Source organism: Myotis lucifugus, unplaced genomic scaffold (assembly GCF_000147115.1).
Source record: "Myotis lucifugus unplaced genomic scaffold, Myoluc2.0 scaffold_71, whole genome shotgun sequence".
In the NCBI taxonomy this organism is placed as follows: Eukaryota; Metazoa; Chordata; class Mammalia; order Chiroptera; family Vespertilionidae; genus Myotis; species Myotis lucifugus.
In genome coordinates, this window is record NW_005871119.1 from 1,326,715 (window position 1) to 1,349,940 (window position 23,226).

At 41.3% G+C, this 23,226-nt stretch overlaps 1 long non-coding RNA gene across 1 annotated transcript in view; it reads right to left on the reverse strand.

The window, feature by feature from the left end:
* The window catches only part of LOC106697455, a 19,744-nt gene extending 10,766 nt beyond the window's left edge, over positions 1-8,978 (reverse strand). Inside the window, exons 1-4 of the long non-coding RNA XR_001348562.2 lie at positions 8,891-8,978; positions 8,060-8,101; positions 2,815-2,889; positions 1,634-1,756 (exon numbers count right to left, since the gene is read on the reverse strand). This is a non-coding gene — a long non-coding RNA (uncharacterized LOC106697455). The remainder of the gene's footprint in view (positions 1-1,633; positions 1,757-2,814; positions 2,890-8,059; positions 8,102-8,890) is intronic.
* Between the last annotated feature and the right edge of the window lie 14,248 nt (positions 8,979-23,226).

Genomic DNA, 23,226 nt, shown 5'->3' on the forward strand with positions numbered 1-23,226 from the left:
GGGTCATACACAACTGGGTGCTTGACATCTGCACTTAGATATTTAATAGACACCTCAAATTCAATGTGCCCTAAATGGCATTCCCTTGGGCTTCTTCCCTTCAACCTTTCCCATCTTAGTCAATGACAACTACATTTTTCCATTTGCTTACATGGAGTCATCCTTTGTTCTTCACTTTCTCTCATACTCTAGGTCCAATCTACCTAGACATTCTATTCTCTCCACCTGGAAAATATATCCACAATCTACCACTCCTTGTCTCCAACACTGTTGCAGTACTGGCCTGTGCTATTATTTTTTCTTGCTTGTAATAGCCTCCCAACTGGTCTCCTGACTTCTATGCTTAGGGCTTTATAATTTATTTTCAGCTTAGGAGTCCATAGTCTTTAAAAAATGTAAATTGGATCATATTGCTTCTCTGCTCTAACCCTGCATTGGCTCCCACTTTCCCCCAATCCTATATAATAAAAGGCTAATATGCAAATCAACCAAATGGCATAACAACTGGTTGCTATGATGCACACTGACCACCAGGGGGCAGATGCTCAACACAGGAGCTGCCCCCTGGTGGTCAGTGCACTCCCACAGCGGGAGCACTGCTTAGCCAGAAGCCAGGCTCATGGCTGGCGAGCACAGCGGCAGTGGCAGGAGCCTCTCCTGCCTCAGCAGCGCTAAGGATGTCTGATTGATGGCTTAGGCCCGCTACCCGCTCTGTGTCGGACATCCCCCGAGGGCTCCTGGACTGCGAGAGGGTGCAGGCCGGGCTGAGGGTCCCCCCTGAGTGCACGAATCTCTGGGCCTCTAGTTAAAAAATAAAGTCATTACAATGTCCCAGAAAGACTATTTAGTTTCCTAGGGCAGCTGTAGCAAAGTACCACAAACTTGATCGCTTAAAACAACAGAAATGTATTCTTTCATTGTTCTGGGGCTGGAAGTATGAAATCATGGTGCACTCTCTTCGGAGTCTTTAGGGGAGAATGCTTCCCTGTCTCTTCCAGCTTCTGGTGGCTATAGGTGTTCCCTGGCTTGTGGCTGTATCACTCCAATCTCTGCTTCTATTTTTGCGTGGCCTTTTTCTCTTCTCTCTCTTATAACAGTACATATTATTGTATGTAAGCCCATGAGGATAATCCAGGATGAGCTCATCTTGAGATCATTAATTTATTTGCATAAGCAAAGACTCTTTTTCCAAATAAGGTCACATTTACAGGACCTAACGGGTTAAGATGTGGGTATATATTTTGGGGGTCTACCATTTAACCCACCAAAAACCCATCAATTATAAACCCCTGTTACCTCTTGGATCTCTTGTTCTATCACTCTTTCCTTTGTTGCAAACTAGACTGGATTCTTGGATTTTTCTCAAATATGATAGGCATGCCTGGATTAGGCTTTCTCACTGGCCATTTCCTCTGCCTAGGACCTCTTCCTCCAGATATCAACCCATCTCACTCCCTCATGTTACATTCTCATGAGGTATCACTTCATTACTGTATTTGAAATTGCAGTGTTCAACTTCCTTTTCACCCTGCTCTTACTTTATATTTTTTCCTCATTCTGGTTGAATGGGCAATTCTGCTTTGTGTAGTGCTAGCTGGGGTATTAGGAATGCTTGAAGGTCAAAAGGTCTCACCCATATGTCTGGAAGTTGTTTCTGGCTGCCAGATGGGAGTTCAGTTGGAGCTGTGGGCAAAGGGTCTTGGTTCTCCATGTAGCCTCTCTGTGTAGCTGCTTGGGCTTCCTCACTGGTTGGTGGCTGAGTTCCAAGAGGGAGCATGCAAAGAGGAAGGAAGTAGAAGCAGTCAGTCTTCTTAAGGTCTGGGCTCAAAAGAATCAGAATATTACTTCTACTGTATTCTTTTAGTCAAAGTAGTTGCAAGGCAGTCTAGAGTCAAGAAGAGGAAAAATAAACTCCACCTCTCAGTTGGAAGAGTATGTTTGTACATAAAGGCAAGAAACTTGTGTAATTGTCTTTGGAGTATTTATGGTAACTATCTACCACATGGAACTTCCTGCGTCATTAATATATCATGCATGGTGTGGCTGCCAACCAAAATGGACATCTTTTTTTTTTTAAGTTTTTTTTTTCTTAATTTGTTTGCATTGAATTTTTTAGAGGGAGAGGAGAGAGAAACATTGATTGGCTCCTCCTGCATGCCCCCCTACTGGGAATTGAGCCCACAACCTGGGCATGTGGCCTGACCTGGAATTGAACTATGACCTCCTGGTTCATAATTGAAGCTCAACCACTGAGCCATGCTGGCCAGGCTAAAGCACTATGTTTAAGAAGGGGAGGATTCCTATTGTGCTGGAAACTTTAATGACTGCTAAATCTTCAGCTCCAGAGTGAGGACCAATGTGTTAATTTAGAAATCCTCCTTAGGAAGAGCTGCCTTCAGTGGCTCACAAGTCAATCTGGAGTCCTGAGTAAAGCCACACCAACAGGCATACTTACCTCATCTCCCTTTCCTCTCTTCTTTCCTCTGTGACTAGGAATATGCATATTCTTGAAAAACTAACCAGGTTGCCACTTGGGTTTCTCTGCTTTGTCACACATAACTCATTTAGTGTTCTCTCACATATCCTGCTTCCCATCCATTAGTCCACATTCTCCATTAAGGTGGTGTGGGTTTGAATTTTTATTTTTCTTATTCTATGTACATCCAAGATATTTGGTTGTGAAGTGAATATTCAGGGTAGGTACTAAACAGACTTACAGTCTGGGGTCTTGAATATTCCACTTTTATCATACATAGAAAATTCACAGAATATAATTCATTGAGGACTCACCTCTATCATGTGGTCCTTTCTTACCTCTCTGACTTTTAAGATGCAGAAATGGAGCACCAACTCTAAGTGATTCTGGTATTGTTGCATTGTTTTAATTACCTGAGAGCAAAAATAAGCAGCCATAAGTGGAACTCATTTAAAATACACTCAGGAGTTTCAGGGTTTTTTTTTTTCCAGATTAAAAACAACAAAAATTGACACCAATCATAAAAACGTTAAAAAAGGAAAACATTTTCCAATTAATATTTTATGCTGTGATGCACCGAGAAGCACTTCAGTTTTTGGTAAATGGAGGAGGAATGAAACTGGAATCATGAGGGGGGTTGTTTCACTTCAGGCAGATTATTAGGAGTAAAGGAAAAATTAAAATAAGAGTATTTGCCGAGCAGTAGTATAGTGCATTATCCTCCATCAAGATTGAATCCAGGCCACATGACTGCTTTTTGTGATTACGGACACATAGAGTCTCTCTGAGCTTCATTTTCCTCATCCATAAAGTGGGAATGATAATGATAATACCTGCTCTACCTCACATGTGGCCCAGGGGAGAGATACTGTGTGTGTGAGAGTAGAAAGTACTTTATTAAACATGAAGCATCAGGTATACCAACACATTATAGGTATCAGTACAAGAAAAACGTTTTAGTTTTTATTATTTGTTTAGTTTAGTGACAGAAATTATTCTAGCCCTTCAAAAAATATGTACTGTTTATAAATTTTTGGTACTTATTATTGCTTTTTTTGTGGTAGACAAAAGTGTTTCAAAAATATACTTTCTGGATTACAAAGAGGTCAATTAAAATTAGAAATGCAAATATTATATATTAAAATGTACAGTGTTCTCCATGAACTGAATGTTTTCATGAAAATGCAAGTTATTCATGTCTAATTGATTTTTAATTCCTCATTGTGATATGTAGAAAATGATAAAAATTAGTATTTGCATTTTAAAGAATTTGGATTGTGGAAGGAGTTAAGTAGTGAATTACTGAAGGGTACCAACCAAATTGGCAGTCTCGTTGGGGCTGTTCAGAAATAAAATGGAACAAAAAAATGAAATGCATTGGTGCTTTAATAAATTCAAAGATGAGTTCTTGATTATTTTATGGGGAATGAATTCTATGCATCCCTGGAGGCCTCCAGTCAGCACTTGCCTCCACCTCACAAAGAACAGCAAACAAAGCACACTTGCCTCCAGACATCTTGGAGCAGAGCGCTGTGGTGTCCGGGGTGAGGCACTGCTGAGCTATGATGTAAACACAAATTTGTGAAGGTCTTCCTACACCCTCCCCTTATCTCTCTTTATAGCGTACTATCTCTCTTGAGTATGTTTTACTCCTTGACATCACTTAGGAGGTTGTGACATTGAGAACAGGGGCTGTCCACCTAAGTCTCCAATTGAAAGGATGTCCCTAGAGCAGCCGTTGGTGGTGGCGGAGTTAAGTCCCAGCTCTCCACCATCCACCACATCCTCTCAGCTCCTGAGAACCCCTATACTCCTGAGTTCGGTTGTGCCCCTTCATGTGTGGGCAGAATCTCGTCCTCTGACCTAGGCTAGTAACTGTACAGATGTTTTTGTCCTTGATGCCGTGTTACCAATGCCTTCTCTTACTGCCCTCCTTCCTGTGCTTTACTGACAGTAAGGAATTTTAGTCAAAACAAAGCACAGGGTAGGTGGGAGGTATTTGTGGGAGTAATGTTAAGGACTTCAGTACAAACTGGATAGTTCTGGTTCTCCTACTAATTTGTTAGCTTCTGGAGGGCAGGAAGTTTTCTTTTAATCTATATATTCCTCATACTAAGTGGCACGGTGCTTTGCATATTGTTGATGATGAATATTATGGAATGGATCGTGCTTCTCTAAGTTGTGTAGCAGTACTTACGAGTGAGGTTAAACACTTCGTTTTTGGAGTCAGATAGCTTGGGTGGATTCCTGGCTGTGCCATTTAATAGCCTGTGACCTTAGGCAAGTCACCAAACCTCCTGGACTTCCTCATCTTGAAAATGGGTATAATAATACCAAATACCTCATACACTGTTGTGGGCATTAACTGAATTGATATACATAAAGTTGAAACATGCTTAACAAGTGATAAAAGCTCCATACATGTAAACTGTTTTATTATTATTATTAGCACTTTACCGTTTACAGAGGGCTCTTCCATATAGCAACTCATTAAATTCTCACAAGAGTCCTGTGAAATGTGGACATATATCTTTACTCATTTTGCAGTTGGAAGGACTAGATCTTACAACTGATCAGAGATTGCATAATGGAGGTTTGGGAAGCAGGCGGGTTGGGAGACACACACACAAATCTAACCTCCAAAACCAATGGTCTTGTTACTGCCCTGTCTCAACCATCATGCTCTCTCTATCATACGAGAAACATTTAAAAATACATGAATATTCAATTATATTGTTATAGGGGAGAATCACAGAGGAGTCAGAACATTGGCTCCTGAGATCTCACTGGGAGCCCACAGTGATTTAACTCAGCATGGTCTAGGGCAGCGGTTCTAAACCTGTGGGTTGCGACCCCTTTGGCGGTCGAACAACCCTTTCACAGGGGTCGCCTAAGACCATCCTGCAAATCAGATATTTACATTACGATTCATAACAGTAGCAACATTACAGCTATACAGTAGCAACATTACAGCTATGAAGTAGCAACGAAAATAATTTTATGGTTGGGTCACAACACGAGGAACTGTATTTAAAGGGCCAGAAGGTTGAGAACCACTGGTCTAGGGAAAAATGGTAGAGATGGTGTGAATTAAAGGAGGTGGCCCATGTCCCTGCAGATGGATAGATGTAGTGGTGGGTCCTACAAGATGGAACTATTCTCAGAAATGATGGAAACCAAGGTGAACCTTAAAGGAATCTCATTCCTGGGGCATTGGGCAGAGAAAAGACCAGTGACTGTACAGATATTTTTGTCCTTGATGCCATGTTACCAATGCCTTTTCTTACTGTCTCTCCTTTCTGTGTCTAGTGCCTGATTTAGTACTTTGCATATAGTAGGTGCTCATTTAATAATAGCTGAACAAAAACACAAATGACTGGCATGTATATGGGTACCAAAATAATACAAAAGAGCTGTGAAATTAGAAGTACATTTACATTTTACATAATCCCTGGTAAAAGATTTGCTTAGAGGAAGAATTAGGCATCACTACTAAAACCAGCCTTTGGAATTACCAATGGACTTAATGGATGCCTCCCATCCTGCTTCACCATTAGATTAATAACAAGCAAATGACTGACTTTTTAAAATATAAATATTTACCCAATTTAATTTTGCAAGATGCACCCCACCCAGTAATCCCAGTCCCTTTTACCCTACCTTACTTTTCTTTGTGTAGAACTCCCTACCTCCTACCACAAAATATAATTTTTTATGTTCATTATTGATCATTTAACTGCCACCACCAGAACTCTACCTGCTTGAGGACAGGAACCTTTGCCTGAGCATTAATTTACCTCAGGGTCCCAGGAAAGATCCTGGAATGCATTAGTGCTCAATAAATATATTTTGAATGAGCATTAATGACTCCTTTCTATGTACAAGACAATGTGAATGCTATTGTATATAGGATTAAATAATCAATGAAAAGCTGTTTAAATGAATGTATGTATATATGTACATTTTAAGATATCAAATATATATATATATGTATATTAGAGGCCTGGTGCATAAAATTCATGCACTCGGGGGGGAGGGGGTGTCCCTCAGCCTGGCCTGCACCCTCTCGCAGTCTGGGAGCCCTTGAGGGATGTCAGTCGGACATCCTTAGTGCTGCCATGGAGGTGGTAGAGTCTCCTGCCTCTGCCGCTGTGCTTGCCAGCCATGAGCCCAGCTCAGGGGTTCTGGCTGAGAGGCGCTTCCCCTGTAGGAGCGCACTGACTACTGGGGGCAGCTCCTGTGTTGAGCATCTGCCCCCTAGTGGTCAGTGCATGTCATAGCAACTGGTCGTTCTGCCATTCGGTTGAATTGCATATAAGCCTTTTATTATATAGGAGATATATATCTATAATAATAAAAGTGTAATATGCTAATTAGACTGGACAGCCGAATGACCTTCTGGACATCCTTCTGGATGGAGCTGTGGCTGCGAGGGCCAAGGCAAGCCACCGCAACTGTGAGGGCTGAGCCCCTTGCACGAATTTCGTGCATCAGGCCTCTAGTATATATATAACTTAAACAAAGGGCAGTGCTCATTTTGACCAGTCTTGACCTACTCAAAGTGCATCTTTGCTCCCCTGGGTCCCCCCACCCTGTGGATGACACACTCTAGGGTGTGCAGGTCACCTTTGCAGGGCCTCACCCAGCCTGCTTCCTGCCCCTCCCTCGACCCTCCTTCCCATGCTCTAGATGTCCGCAAACAAACTAGAAGTCTGAAGGCAGCATCTGGCCTGCACATGTTCATTGTTGGGCTTGCTAGGAGTTGGAAAATTTTTTCAGTGAATTGCCAACATTTAAAAATCTGGAGAATTCTCATAAATATCCAGATTTCCGCTTTCTCTTGCAAAGCCTAAGAGTATCTGTCGACACTGGGCTGGCATTGCCACCCGGCCTTGGTAGGCTGGGGCTGAGCAGCAGCTGGCCCGCAGATAAGGCGTGTGCCCTTCTAGTTACCAGCATCCCAGCCCTGCTCATCTCACCCACTCACCACTCTGCCTGGCCCTGGAGGGGCTGGGTTTGCAGCCCCTGCCCCATCTCCAAAGATAGGAATTTGATACTGCTGCAAGCTGCTGGGAAGACGGGACTATATAGCTACACACACTTTTTACAGCTGGAGTCCATCCTGTGTATAAAAACTTGCTAATTCAGAAAATGGGCAAATACTCTTTTAACAAATACTTAGCTCTGACTGCCCTTTGTCCAAGGTTTGCAGTTTCTTCACTGCCCCTCAATACAATGTGCTCATTAGCTAAATCTCAAAAATAGTGTTGTTTCTCTTTGAGGAAAAACATGCCATTAAGGAATAATGGCTCAGCATGCCACAAAACTTCTTCCTGATGAGTTTCCTTTTTTGGAAGATAAGCCTGCCACTTGAGCTTGTTCGAGTTTGTTTATTAGGCAAGCGTGCCTTTTTACTTTTAAAATAATCCCCCATGTATGTCACTTTGGACAAAATAGCACCACAGGCTGCCTCACTCTGTTATCACAGAGGAATTATTGTCTGATATATGAAGGCAGGGAGATGGAGCCCAGCACACTTGTTGATCCAAATGAAAATGCATCAAAAGAAAGCAGATATCTCACTGTTAGTGGATGAAAGGAAACCACTCCTCTTGCTTCTCCACTCTGGAAAGAGAAAACATGATGTGAATAAATCTCCTTTGGTTGTTTTTCCATTGTTTGCTTTTTTCTTCCTGCTGTTCCTGCTGACAAGGATGAAAAACTATAATGTGAGAGCTAATTCATGTCAGGTGCTACTGAGCCATCCATAGGAAAGCATGTAAATTTCCGATGCTTTGAAATGGCATTGCTAAGCAATTAATTAAAATGTTGTCACTGCTACCCTGAGTGCAGTTTAAATAACCCAGCACTCAGTAAAGGGTAGTCAGTTTTAACTAAAAGAGGAAAACAAATGGCTGGAATCATTTGTTTTGAAAACAAAGAACCTGCCGATATGTAATGATCCAGATGCCGGGGCATCTGGAGTGGGCTGGTGGGGAAGGAGGGACCAGGAGGGCCAGAGTGCACTGCCTAGTTAAGGGGCATTGTCCTAGCATTGCGTCCGGATGAAAGTGGCCCAAATCTAGTGAAAAGGATGCCTGGAAATTTCAGTTCCTGTGGGGAATATGATCTGGTGAGTGGGTTGTTGAAGTTAAAATCGCAAAAAAAAAAAAAAAATCTCATGAGCACAGTAGCCAAGGGGTCAGGGCATAGAGTCAGAGGCCCAGGAAGAAGGGGACCACTGGCAAGAGCTAGCTGAGTGTTAGGCCTCAGAGAGAGTTTGAGTGAAACAGGGTTCCAGGTCTTGAATGGGAAGTGAAAGTACAAATCAGGAAACAGGCAATCCAGCTTCCCAGTCCTATGGATTGCACAAACTCAATGTGGGCTGGGAAGGCTGTAGCTCCAGATACTCACGAAAGTCCAAGGGTCGTCTTGGTCACCAGAGAAACATCATAGTAAGGTGAGTTCCAGGCCTTACCAGCTGGTGGGAGTTGTACCTACTGTTATGTTGCCAGTGTTGGCTCCAGGGAGTTAGGAAAAGGTGAGGGCAGGACTGAAAAGGCAAGAGCTTACAGGTACCAGTACTGTCAAGGACATCTGAAAACACACATACACACTCACACATATATACACACCCCTTCTCAAAGGATGCAGTCCAACACACACACATACACACACACACACACACACACACACACACTCCTCACACCCCTTCTGGGAGGATATTCTCTCTCTCTCTCTCTCTCTCTCTCTCTCTCTCTCTCTCACACACACACACACACACACACACACACTCACACACACATTCATACTCACACCCCTTTTGGAAAGATATACTCTAAAATGTTAGCAGTGATTATCATTAGATTGTAGAATTATGAATGGATTTTTTGTTGCTTTCATAAAACTTATTTTTATGTTCCCTTAATTTTTCACCATGAAAATGAAATTACTATGCAAACTTTTATAATAAGGAAAAAAGGTTCTTAAGTTATGTTTCCCTTTAATTGAATTTATATTTGAAGCTGGTTTAAAGGTGGATCCCTTGAAAACAAAAACAAAGACAAAAAAAGAAATGGGGGAAGTTTTTTTCACAGAAAGTCCTGATTATAATTTAATCTTAGTCACATGCTATCCTCAAACCCTCTCTTTCTATACTTCCAAGGTAGAGTGGGGATAAGAAGGGTACAAAAGGAAGGACAGAGGGTAAAATATCATTCTAAAAAGGCCTTGAAATGTTAAATTGGGTAATAAAGTGAAAGCTGTCAAAATAAGAATAAAGTGCTCGTACTTGAACTAAGAGAAACTCTTATCAGTTAATGTTTTAGTCTCTACTTCCAGGAATATGTATGCCTTATTCCCTTTATAGATTTGTTTTTAGTTTTTCAATATGGAAATGAGTATCTTCATAACGTCTTAGTAATACACTATCTAGCTTTCAGGAAATACCAGGCTCTGTTTATTCACTGATTTATAATCTGAAGGAGGCAGAGAGATGCAAAAGCTGTTCCCTGGGGTCTCCAGCCCATTTCCTTCTATTCCTGCTCTTGCTAGAATTGCAGTGTTCAATTATAGAAATGGCAACAATTACTCATAATTATGCTTCTCACATGCAATGAATGATTTCAGATGTTGTTAGCACAGCTCAGTATCTTAGTATTAGCTCATTATGAAGGTTGCCTATCACAATTTATTTGTCATTCAGTTTATGTGAAGAGACTAGAGACTGGCTAATGGATGGATTCTATGTTTAACTTTTTCAAAGGGAGAAAAAAAATCTCTTGTACTTTTGAGAGGTGTAACTATAAGTAAATTGTTCAATCTCTTGGCATCAATGTCCTACTCTGTAAAATGAGTTGGACTTAGTGATTTCTATAAAATTCCCTCTACCTTAAAAAATATATTGATTTTAACTTGCCAACTCTGAAATTATCTGGGGGTGGAAATGGGACGTCTTTTCAGAGGTAGGTAATTCAACTTGTACATGGTGTTGGAAGAAAATATCAGAACCAAGAAAATATTTGATTGGCAGAGAGACATTTCATCTCATTTGAAGATATTTCTCTAACTGCTACCGGTTGCTACTATGGCACATTCCTCCCTTTACTTTTTCCAATAGGGGAAGAGTGATGGGGAAAGGTGGAAGCAGGGAGTGAATGGTTCAGAGTGGGAATATCATTCCAAAGCACTCTAGCTCCAGCCCTGCTGTTGATTAGTTTCTGGTCTTTTCTTCTCTCTTCTAGTTCTTGGGGATTGACTTTTCCTCTTTATAGATTTGACAAAAGTAAAATTTATTTCAGCCACCTACCAGGAAGACAAGAGAAAAACTTACTTGTGAGTGAAAGGATCCTTATTAGAACACAGATATTACACCTACTGGGCGAAGCTCAAGTCTTCCCAACACCACCTATTCTGTCACCACCACACAGCCATTGCACACCTGGAAGCTGGCTGCCAGAGGGCCACCAAGAAAGGCACGTTAGAGGCGGATGCTTGCTGTAGTGCTGGATTCCATCAACACAATCTCTGACCAGGGGACTTCAATCGTTTCTCTTTTTGACCAGTTTCATTTCTGTAGAATTATTAAGGGCTGCCCTCAAAAAGGCTTCTAATCAGATAGTTTATGGAACATTCCTAGCATATGATACAATTGCTCCACTAATCACAGGTGAGCAAGAAGGAAGTAGAGAAATCAGTAATCGGCTAAACTTTAGGGATCAGGAGAAGTCTGGGATTGGCTCTTGCCACTAAAATTCTGATAACACATATTTAATAAATCTCAGGTGGAGCTTGGCCATTTGTCTTATTAAAAAGTTAGAGAATGTCAGGAAATGGCTAAAGGAGAAGGAAAAAGGGAAATGGAAGGTGAGATCTCATAAGCAGGATATCATGGGCTCTAGTTTCATCCCCTGGTACCCTTAGTTCAGTTGTTATTTCTTGGGGAGAATCAAATCTTTGTCTAAGGACCAAGGGGTTTTTAAGCCTCTGTGGAAAGCAGTTTGGTGACTCTTTTAGAAAGTTAAACACAGAATTACCACTGTAATTCCACTCCTAGGTATATACCCAACAAAATTGAAAACAGGTACTCAAACAAACACTTGTACTCGACTGTTCACAGCAGCACTATTCACAATAGCCAAAAGGTGGACACAAATATCCATAACCAATCAACAGATGAGTAAAATGTGGCATGGACACACGATGGAATATCAGTCAGCCATAAGAGCATGAAGTTCTGATACATGCTGCAATGCAGACGAAGCTGGAAAACATTATGCTGAGGGAAATAAGGCAGACAAAAGGTCACATATGGTATGATTCCATTTTTGTGAAATGTTCAGAATAAGTAAGTGCAGATTGGTAGTTCCCAGGGGCTGGAGAAGGGGAGGACAGGGATTGACTGTTGAATAGACACAGAGCTTTCTTTTCGGATAATGAAATTTCTCTTGGAACTACTAGTACATAGAGGTGATGGTTGCACAACAAGGTGAATGCAGTAAATGACATTGAATTATACACTAAAATTAAAAGGAATGAGTGACTTCTCTATATACCAATGTGGATGGAACTCAAAAACATTATTTTGAGCCAGAGCGACCAGATACAACAGTACATACCATATGATTTAAGTCAAAACTGTGGTTGCTTATGTGGGGGTTGACTGGAAGGGAGCATGAGAGAAGTTTCTGAGGGGATAGAAATTTCTGTATCTTGCTAGGGTTGTGATAATATAGATGTATGAATATATTTGTGAAGACTCATTGACATATGCACTCAAGTCCTGTGCATTTAACTGAATGTAAATTTTATCTCAAATAAACAAAATTCGAGAAAAAAATGAGCAAAAAAAGGCCAAAATCCTATAAAATTATGGGCAAAAAACATGAAAGGACAATTCATAAAAATCATGTTTAACCATTTATAATGATATATTAAAATTAAAACTTCACTGAGCTGTTTTTTATCTATCATATTGGCAAACATTTAAAAGCTTGATATTATACTCTGATGTAAGTGTGTGGGAAAACAGTCAGTCGTATACATTGCTATGGTGAGAAATTTGGCAATATGTAACAAAACTACATATGCTTTTACCCTTTAATCTAGCAGTTTTACTTCTAGGAATGTATCAGTTTTAGTCAGTTGGGGTGGCTTATAAACAATAGAAACTTATTTCTCACAGTTCTGGAGATTGGAGGTCTGAGATTAGGGTGCAGCCTGGTCTAGTGAGGACAGACATCTGTATCCTCACGTGGAAGGGACTATAGAGACCCGTGGTGTCTCATTTATAAGAGCACCAATCCCATTCATTAGGGCACCACCCTCATGACCTACTCACCACTCAGAGGCCTCACCTCCTAACACCATCACATTGGGTGTGAATTTGGGGGGAAGATAACCATTCATTACTCATGAAACACACCCCTAGTATACAAAACTGCGCACACAACAGGTTATTCATTGCAGCATTACTTACAGTCCATTTTTCTCCTGGGATCAACCACAACCTCAGGTATCCTTCTACCAACACTCCAGCATGCTCTGTGCTCATTTTCACCATCCAACCATCATGACCAGGTGATTCCCATTTAAACCAAGTGAGTGCGTCTGACTACACTGGTACCAAACAATGTTTAAACCTTGGACTCACCTTGAGAGTTTGCACATCTAACAGTGCCTAGGCTCCACCCTCAGAGACCCTGATTTGGTCCAACTGGCTCCTGTGTTGTTTGTGACCTGCCCCATCATTTTATTCTGACTTTTCTACTTTCAGCTTCCACAGTGGCTGAGGTGGGGTACAGGAGTCAGCATTTTTAAAAAGCTTTCCAGATGATTCTTTTGTGCAGCCAGGCTGAGGACAATGGGAATGAAAAATAGCAAATATTTCAGGATAGAAAGAAAAGCACAAGAATTCATCAATATTCAAGATCTTAGGAGAAACCAAGATGGCGGCATAGGTAAACACCGGAGTTTGCTGCCTTGCACAACCACTTCAAAAATACAACTAAAAGATGGAACAGACATCATCCAGAACCACAGGAAGGCTGGCTGAGTGGAAATTCTACAACTAGAAGGAAAGAGAAAAGCATACCGAGACTCAGAGGAGGTGCGGTGCGGAAGTAAAATACTAAGGTACAGAGATGTACACGGAGCGGGCTGGCGGCTGAGGGCGCGGTTGTCGTTTTCAATCGGGAGGGAGTCTCAGGCTCTGAGCTCCAGTTCCGGGCGAGTCTCTGGGGACCCAGACTCATACGGGAGAAGCGGGACTGTCTGGCATCCGTCGGAACTTGAGGGCAGCTTTCTCTCGGAGGGGCTTGCAGTGATTACCGGGACATTGAGAAGCGGAGCCTCTGAGAGCAGCCATAACTGCTAGCCCTGCCCTGTTGATCCCGTGGGACCCGCCCCGCCCAAGCCCTGCAGGGAGGCTTTTGCTGGATAGCCTCAGGAAAAGGCTAGATTAGCACCTCCCTAGAGATCCAGGAGCCAGTATACCCAGAGGTCAGAGTGGGACCATCCAGTTTGCAGCTCCGTGGAACCATAAAGGACACACTCAGGGGGCAGACTCAGTGAGCACCAAAGCCCCATTGAAGCAAGTCTTGCCCCGGAGGGGTGTCTCCAGCACAGAAGTTCTCCCACTGCAGACACAGCTGATTCTCACAGCCAATTGGCCTGGAGGTCAATCCCTCCCAGTGATACCTACAACAATCAAGGCTTAACTACAACAAGACTGTGCACAAAGCCCACAAAGGGGTGCACCAAGAGTGCCCTCCTCAGGTAATTGGGGAGGCTGAACCACTGGGCCCTAGTGGACACTTAGCACAGAAAACCACTTTATCAACACAGGGAAGCATAAAAAATGCGGAGACAAAGAAACAGGTCACAAATGACAGAAATGGAGGAAAGCAAACTACTGGATATAGAGTTCAAAACCACACTTTTAAGGTTTTTCAAGAATTTTCTAGAAACTGCTGATAAACTTAATGAGACCTACAAGAAATCTAATGAGACCCTCGAGGTTGTGATAAAGGACCAACTAGAAATTAAGCATACACTGACTGAAATAAAGAATATTATACAGACTCCCAACAGCAGACTAGAGGATCGCAAGAATCAAGTCAACGATTTGAAATACGAAGAAGCAAAAAACACCCAACCGGAAAAGCAAAATGAAAAAAGAATCCAAAAATACAAAGATAGTGTAAGGAGCCTCAGGGACAGCTTCAAGCGTACAAATATCCGAATTATGGGGGTGCCAGAAGAAGAGAGAGAGCAAGATATTGAAAACCCTATTTGAAGAAATAATGACAGAAAACTTCCCCTACCTGGTGAAAGAAATAGACTTACAAGTCCAGGAAGCGCAGAGAACCCCAAACAAAAGGAATCCAAAGAGGACCACACCAAGACACATCATAATTAAAATGCCAAGAGCAAAAGACAAAGAGAGAATCTTAAAAGCAGCAAGAGAAAGAAAGTCAGTTACCTACAAGGGAGTACCCATACGACTGTCAGCTAATTTCTCAACAGAAACTTTGCAGGCCAGAAGGGAGTGGCAATAAATTTTCAAAGTGATGAATACCAAGAACCTACAACCAAGATTACTTTATCCAGCAAAGCTATCATTCAGTATTGAAGGTCAGATAAAGAGCTTCACAGATAAGAAAAAGCTAAAGGAGTTCATCACCACCAAACCAGTATTATATGAAATGCTGAAAGGTATCCTTTAAGAAGAGGAAGAAGAAGAAAAAGGTAAAGATACAAATTATGAACAACAAATACACATCTATCAACAAGTGAATCTGAAAATCAAGTGAATAATCTGATGAACAGAATGAACTGGTGATTATAATAGAATCAGGGGCATAGAAAGGGAGTGGACTGACTATTCTTGGGGGCGAAAGGGGTGAGGGGCATGCGGGAAGAGACTGGACAAAAATTGTGCACCTATGAATGAGGACAGTGTGTGGGGAGTGAGCGGGAGGGTGGGGTGGGAACTGGGTGGAGGGGAGTTGTGGGGGGAAAAAAGAGGAACAACTGTAATAATCTGAACAATAAAGATTTAACTAATAAAAAAAAAAAAGAAAAGAAAAGATCTTACCTTGCTATATAAAGCATTAAAATCTCCATCCCTTCTGGGTGCTTAGTTCCAACCAGTTTCCTTCATGACTACATCTGCTGTGGAAAGGAAGATGGAGGTTTGATCTTTACCCTGGTGAGTCACATAACCTTTTAATTGGGGGGAGGATTGGATGCCTTTACCATTAGGTGCTCCTTTAACCATTTTGTGGTGTTCCCACCTACTCCCTTTCAGTGAGGTCAGTAACTGGGAATACCACAGATTTCTAGGTCATCCTTGCCTTTACCGGCAGAGGCATGGCTACTTCCAAAAAATTGGTCTGTGAGTGAGGCAAGAAAGGAGAAACAAAGACAGTGACTAGTTCCATTGTCACCCTCCCATTTGTATGCGTATTGGTTTGGCTTGTTTATTACTGATTTCCAGGTCAAAACGTTCTCTTTACTTTTTTTACCTAGAGCACGGAGGGCCAGGAAGCATCAGACAGTGTTTTTAATGGGATGACTTTGATGATGTGATTTTTAAAAATTACTTAGTCAATAAGGATTCATTTGAACTTGTACAGAATGGTATTTGATTGGGACAAACATAAACAAGTATAAAATGGGTGTCATAGGTAATGGAAAAACAATTTTATGGCTTGTCAAACCCAATGTTTCTTCAACCCACACACAATTGAATTAAAAACTTCTAAAGTTCATCTTTGTGAACTGTCACCAGGAAACCTGCCGTGAACTGCCCTCAGGGGTGATTTGGTTGCTAGAGGAAACAAGGAAGACAATAATAACTGGTGAAAAGTGAGGCTGCTTTTTTGCATCTGTCTAGTCCAGCGGTCGGCAAACTGCGGCTCGGCAAACCGCGGCTTGCAAGCCACATGCGGCTCTTTGGCCCCTTGAGTGTGGCTCTTCCACAAAATACCAGCTCTTCCACAAAATACCAACTTCTGCACATGGGCCACGAAGTTTCAATCACACTGTACGTGCGCGCCCGCACGAAGTATTTTGTGGAAGAGCCACACTCAAGGGGCCAAAGAGCTGCACGTGGCTCTCGAGCAGCGGTTTGCCAACCACGGGTCTAGTCAATAGGTAAAGTCTTGTTCTAGTCACTACTAGGAGCTATTAGTTCGCTTCTTTCAAAATTTCTCTCTCCAGCCATCTGTCTTCAGAACCTTTGAAGGAAGATCTATGTGAGTGAGCAGAGGTGGAAGGGCCTGTCATCTCCAATTGCTTAGTGAGATCTACAGTATGGCTCAGCCCTAAAATATGGCCCATCGTTTAAAAAGAGGCACAAGGTTTGAGGATCTGCCTTGTATCCGCAAGTTACTTTTTCAGTTGGCAGACTATCTTGCTAGCTTCAACACTTGTTCCCAGTCTGTATACCTTCTGTTTTTTCTCTCCATCTGGAACAATTGTCTCATCCTGCTTATACACTTCCTATTTTTTTCATGAGATCTCCCTAGAGTCTCCCTAGAGCTCCCTAGGGCCTAGACCATTTTAGTTACTATTGCTCCTGCCTTCTCCTAATGCTTTTACAGAATGCACCCAAATCTAGAACAAATTCTGTGTTAGTGCTTATTGCTACTTCATGTGCATATGTCTTGCTTTCTAACAAAATGTTAAACTCTGTTAAACTTTAAGCTGCTTAAAGAAAGGAGTATCTTATAATTTCTGATCTCCCCCAGCTCCTAGCATAGCATTACAGATACTTTAGGTAAAGACTTTAGCTAACAATGAACGGACCTTAAGCTACAGAGATTTTGCTTAATAAATTATTCTAGTTTGAGTATGGTGTTTCCTGTTGGGATCTTGACTAATACAAAAATATATATTTTAGGTGTAAAAGGGACACCGTCATTTTAAATATATACTTTATTGATTTCTTACAGAGAGGACGGGAGAGGGATAGAGAGTTAGAAACATCGATCAGCTGCTTCCTGCACACCCCCTACTGGGGATGTGCCCGCAACCAAGGTACATGCCCTTGACCAGAATCGAACCTGGGACCCCTCAGTCCGCAAGCCGACACTCTATCCACTGAGCCAAACTGGTTAGGGCGGGACACTGTCATTTTAAAAATACTATGCCTTTTTCTTTTGTGAAGCCAAGAATTCTGTTGTAAAGTGGAGAATCATCTTCTAATTTATCATTTATGTAACACCTATAATTTTTGAGTTTTTATATCATGAAATTTTACACAGAGCTAAAGAAAAATGAAAAGAGCAAAACCATGGAAAAGGATGATGTTTTCAAACAGCAGTTTTGGATTTTTTTATGCCATCTGAACACAGGTCTGGGTTTGGTGGTGGAGTTTATGAGTTGTTCAGTCCTCAGTTTCCCTCCTGCACTTCAATCTCAGCCAAAAGCCTGTCTCGCTTCCTTCCTTGGCTCCCTCTCCTCCCCATCAAGCACAGAATTGCAACTTGAGCCCTGAAAGGATATTGTGGATTTCAGACATGGGAGCCCCTTTTGGTCTGAATGAGTCATTACAGTTTCCACCCTCAGAGAATTAAAGTCAGAGGTGGTCTAGTTGCTTTTCACTCTCTGACCTTATTCGGCAGTGCTCTGCATGATTCTTTGATGATGCAAGTCTTCTAAAATTTCTTTCCTGAGTATTTCACAATTGCTGAGTTAACATGTCTGCTTAACGAAGTATGGTGCCTAAAATAATAGAAAGATGGGTACTGTATATGATTCAGCAATTTATGAAAATAGAAGATTACAAGTTGTTCCAATCACTGTAAACATCAGATGATTGCCATACCTTGCTGGAAGAAGAGCTGGAATCAGTGCTAGGTCTCTGATCTGCAGCAGAATCTGACATTGAAGTGAGGTCCTATAGAACCATGTGCTAGTTTTAATGTTGTAATACCTTCTTTGTAGCTTCCCAAGCTTTCTCTACACATAGATCTGCTGATTTAACACTCTTTGTTCTTTGCAGGCATCTTATTACTAAGATTACTTATGATAATCTACTATCATTTCTGTAATGGGTGACGGCCACTAAAGCGACCAAGGCTACTTGTGGAGCAGACAGTCCTCCATGGCAACTGAGACTGACAGAGCCAACAGCCAGTGAAGCTATTGCTTACCTTCATTTTGGGGACAGGGAAGGAGCCAGAGAGAGATTTAGGCATCAAGTCTCCCACCCCAGCACTTGCAATATAATCCAATGACATTTTCTCACTCTGAGATGGTTAGAGGCAAGGATACTGGGCAGTGTTGCTGGGTGAGAGGTATCTAGACTTGTGTCTGTCTGCCTTACCTCCATTGGAAAGTGGTCTAGAGTCCCATGAGAAGACAAATTCCTAGGGATAAGGCAGTCCATTCTTGTCTTTGGAACACTCTAACTACTGGGATATGTTCCTTTATATTTGGCTTTTATATTTACTGTACTCAAGCTTTCCTTTTGTATGCGTGCTTGAAACTTTTGCCCAGTTTGAGAAACTTAGAGGGCATTCTGGTCTGCATTTTGTGAACCGCTTCTAAATTTAGCCAATAGAACCTCTAAGGTGATGGGAAAAGAAGAGCTTGAGTAAGATTTGACAGCTTTGAAAGTTAGAAGGATTATGTTTTTTATCAATTTCATAAGTAGTATATTTATGCCCCACCTCAATTTACAAGTGATTTTTACATCACACGGTTTATAGCTCAAATAGGTAAAATTAAATGATAAAGTGTAAATAGGATCAAGGGAACGAGAATACAAATATGGCACCCATACAGGGAACACAATTGCTGGGAAGGGGCATCGGCTCTGACTCTTGGTCAAAAAGGTGAACATACCCAATGGAGTGCTCTTAATTAGAGGGGAAAGTAAGAGTCTTCAGCAGAAGCAAAGCTTTGTTTAGCACTGAGATTAAAAGAGGTTCACTGAGGGCTCTATATTGTGAACGTGGAGTCATATAATACACAATGTCTTCAACAACAACTTTACGGTAAAAAAGCAAATATATTTTTTATGGTTGTATCTCAAAGCAACCTTTGATGAAAGCTACCACATTCATGTTAGTGCTTGGTGAAGTCAATTCTTAAAGGAGCTAGACTTAACTAAGTGCTTACTTAACTCTATAATTTTTGAAGGTCCTAATTCATTCAAAAATAGTATTCATGGCTTCTTAAAACAGTTTTCCTTACTTTTTCTGATAATCCTTTGTAGTCCACTCATATTTGGCATAAGTGGCTGGCAGTCATGTCCTCTGAAATTCAGTTGACTTTAATGACATAACATTTATTGATTTTATCTGGTCACAAATAAATGTATACCCATTGTATAAAGTATATAAAACACAGAAATATAAAAGAAGGAAAAATCATGCCTAAGTCCATTACCTAGAAATTTCCACTGTTAACCTTTTTTTTTGTATTTTCTTTCTCACATTCTCTCTCTCTCTCTCTCTCTCTCTCTCTCTCTCTCACACACACACACACACACACACACACACACACACACAGTGCCTACTTCTTGCTATTCAAGATCCACTGGCACACTTTAGGAAAGACAAGGTCTCTGCCATCATGAAGGTTATAGTCTAGTAGCAGGAAAAGATAGAACTAAAATAATCATATAGATTAGGGCATTATTACAAATTGCTCTAGGTACCATAAAAAAGACATAGTTCTAGGCTTTCATATATAAAGTAACAAAAGAAAACAGAGCTGAACTGGTGTGACAGGGACACCCTCCTCTGGGAATTGAGATTATGTCCTAAATAGGAGTTAACTAGATGACGAGAGGGAGAAGATACTTTGAAACAGAAGGAACACATATGAAAAAGCGCTTTGACAGGGGAGAAAAGTAGCTTTAAAGAAAGAGAAAGGAGCCAGCATGCTAGAAGATGGAGAGAATCAGTTAGGGGAACCTGGAAATGTAATCAGAAGTCAGGCTGTGCAGAGTCTGCAGGCTGCATTAAAGATTTTTGTCTTTATCTTAAAAGCAATTGCAGGACTTAAACAGGAGTTTTGGCATGATAAGGTTTAAGTTTTGAAAAGATGATTCTGACTGCAAGGAGGATAACTCATCCTAGGAACAGAGAGGGTGTTAGGACACACTACACACGTTAGGAGGTTATTGCAGGGGTCCAGGTGAGAAATGATGATTGCTTAACTTGGTGTGGTGACATGGGAAGCAGGGAGAAGTAGTTAGAGGGAAATGTCAAGGATGCCTCTGAGATGTCTGACTCACACACTAATGGATGGGAGTGCTACCTACTATCTGGGGTCAATAGTTTGTGGGAGTTTTTTTTTTTCAAGAGAACATTTATTTATAAAGACATGAAGGTGGAAAAGGGGGGCTGTAGAAGAAATGGGCTCAAGAAACAAGTTACAAAGGCAAAAGAAAGGTACTTGGAGCTTCAGAGAAAGATAGAGGCAAAGGAAAGGGCAAGTGGGTGGGGAAAGATGCTGGCATGCTCCAGAGAGAGCCGCCTGTGGGAATTTTGGAGTTCTTTCTTGCACATGTTGGATTTGCAGAACCTTTAGGATAGCCAAGTGAAGACGGTTCATATTCAAAGCTTCAAGAGAGGTCTGAGCTGGATGGGCCTAGAGATGGGAACTGAAGCCATAGCATACGTGATCAATGGAGTGTCATTCAGAAAAGAAGGCACCAGTTTATAATGCATCAATAGCATAAGGGTGTCTTTCCCCCCACACTTTTAACAATACGTTGCATTGTTAAATTGTTTGATCTTTTCCAGATAGAAAGGGAAAACATAGTAGATTCCTGTTAGGTTGGCCTGACATTTTTAGTGAGATTGAGCATCTGTTTCAATGTTTATTAGCCATTACATTTTTTTCTGCGACAATCCATGAAGTGTGAAAGCATATTTTTTCTGGAGAGAAAGGCTATATATTCATCAGTTCTTAAACTGACCCTCAATGAATGGTTCAGCATTATTCATTTGGAGTTGTTCCAAACAAGAAGTTTAATTTTCCACATGTCAGCCTTACAAATATTTAATCACTGCTATTACTGTCCCCTCAGGCCATCTTTCACAGGTCCTGTACCCTCAGTACACTAAACCTTAGGATTTCTGTGTTCGTAAGTTAAACTTAAAAGTGGTAGTGATCACACTATCTCAGTCTTGGGATCAGCAGTGCAAACTGGGACAAGTCTAGCATATTGCATTCCTTTCTTCTCTCTTCTCCTTTTTATATATGCAGAGTCGTCCTGTTTCTAACACCTGCCTCCTCATAAAACAAGGAAGATATAGTGCTGTCTCCATTACAGCACTGACTAAATGCATTCCCTCCAATCTATTAATGTTTACATATTCAGTTCCACAAATACTTCTTCCTGTTCACAGAAAGAAATGTTAGTGTATGTGTCAGGTGGGGAGTGGGGGCAATAAAGGTGCACTTTCCTGTAACAATCAACACTTCAGGCTGGCTCTTTCTCTTTGCTATCAATGAGGTATGGTTATGGTCATTGAAAGACATTCCTAGGGCTGTCACTAGGGGGAGTGTGAGTCAAATTTTTCACTTGAAAAATGTCAGAAAGGGGGATTAGAATGCTGGGGCACAGAAAACACTAAACATTTAGGAAGGAATTCGTGGGGTTGTATCCTGCCTCTGACACGGAGCCTGGGCTAGATCTTCTGGAAGCTTAGCCCTTGGTGAAGGATTCACCCGCAGCCAGGGCTGACAGTGGAGGCCAGGAGGTGGAGGGAAGAGCAACATTCCCTGCCCTTCCTGAGACAGGAGAGATGGAAGGTTGGTGGGCTTCCTGCATACACTTGCTAAAGTAGGTGCATGCCTCTGTGATCTTGCTTTGATATGTGCATACATTGTCTGTTCTTGCATATCTTTTTGTCTGGGTCATGTGACACTTAACATTTAATGAAGGGAGATATTCCAAAACATGAGTCTGGGCACCATGACATCAGATGGTAAAAAAAAAAAAAATTAGTGAGTCCGACTTGTTACTAACCACTATTCTAAAGACAATAGAGGGTAGTTAAAAAAGAAAAGAAAGAAAGATATAATTTCTGGATTTTCCTTTTTAAATCTTGTTTGGAAATTTGCAATATTTTCATGTCTACCCTTGTCTTTTAAGTATCTGCTTTATCCTATTATTTTTCATCTGTGTCTGTCCGAGCTCAAGTCTGGTCCCCAGTTTAAAAGAAACTTCTTGATCTGACACTGCTCCCCACCCCCACTCCAAACCATGCCCTATTACTCTCTCCCTGCACAACCAGACTCCTTCAAAATGGTCTCATGTCCTGCATGTCCAATCAATCCAGTCCTCAACTGCACTATGGGTTCTGCCCACATCACTCCATGAAACTCTTTGGGCAAAGGTCACAAAAGGTGGCATCCACTGAAAAGAATCCCTTCTATGCCCACCTCCCAGCCACTCAGGTCCCTTCCATACAGACAGTCATGTAAGAACTTTTGTTATTCCAGAGATATTTTAGACACACTATACAATAAAATATAATATGCCTTTCTTTTTTACATGAAGATACTATGATATATTCACGGTTTTGTATTTACTTCTAAAAATAGATGATGTATCTTGGTAACCTTTCCATATAAAGAAGTTATTCTTTTTTATTAAAGTGCAAGATTTTCTATCATATTGAGCTAATAAAACGTAGTTAGCTAGCTTGCTTTTAATGAACATTCAGTAGTTTTTTGCTATTTTGCTATTACAAACAATGCTGTAATGAATATAGCGGTAT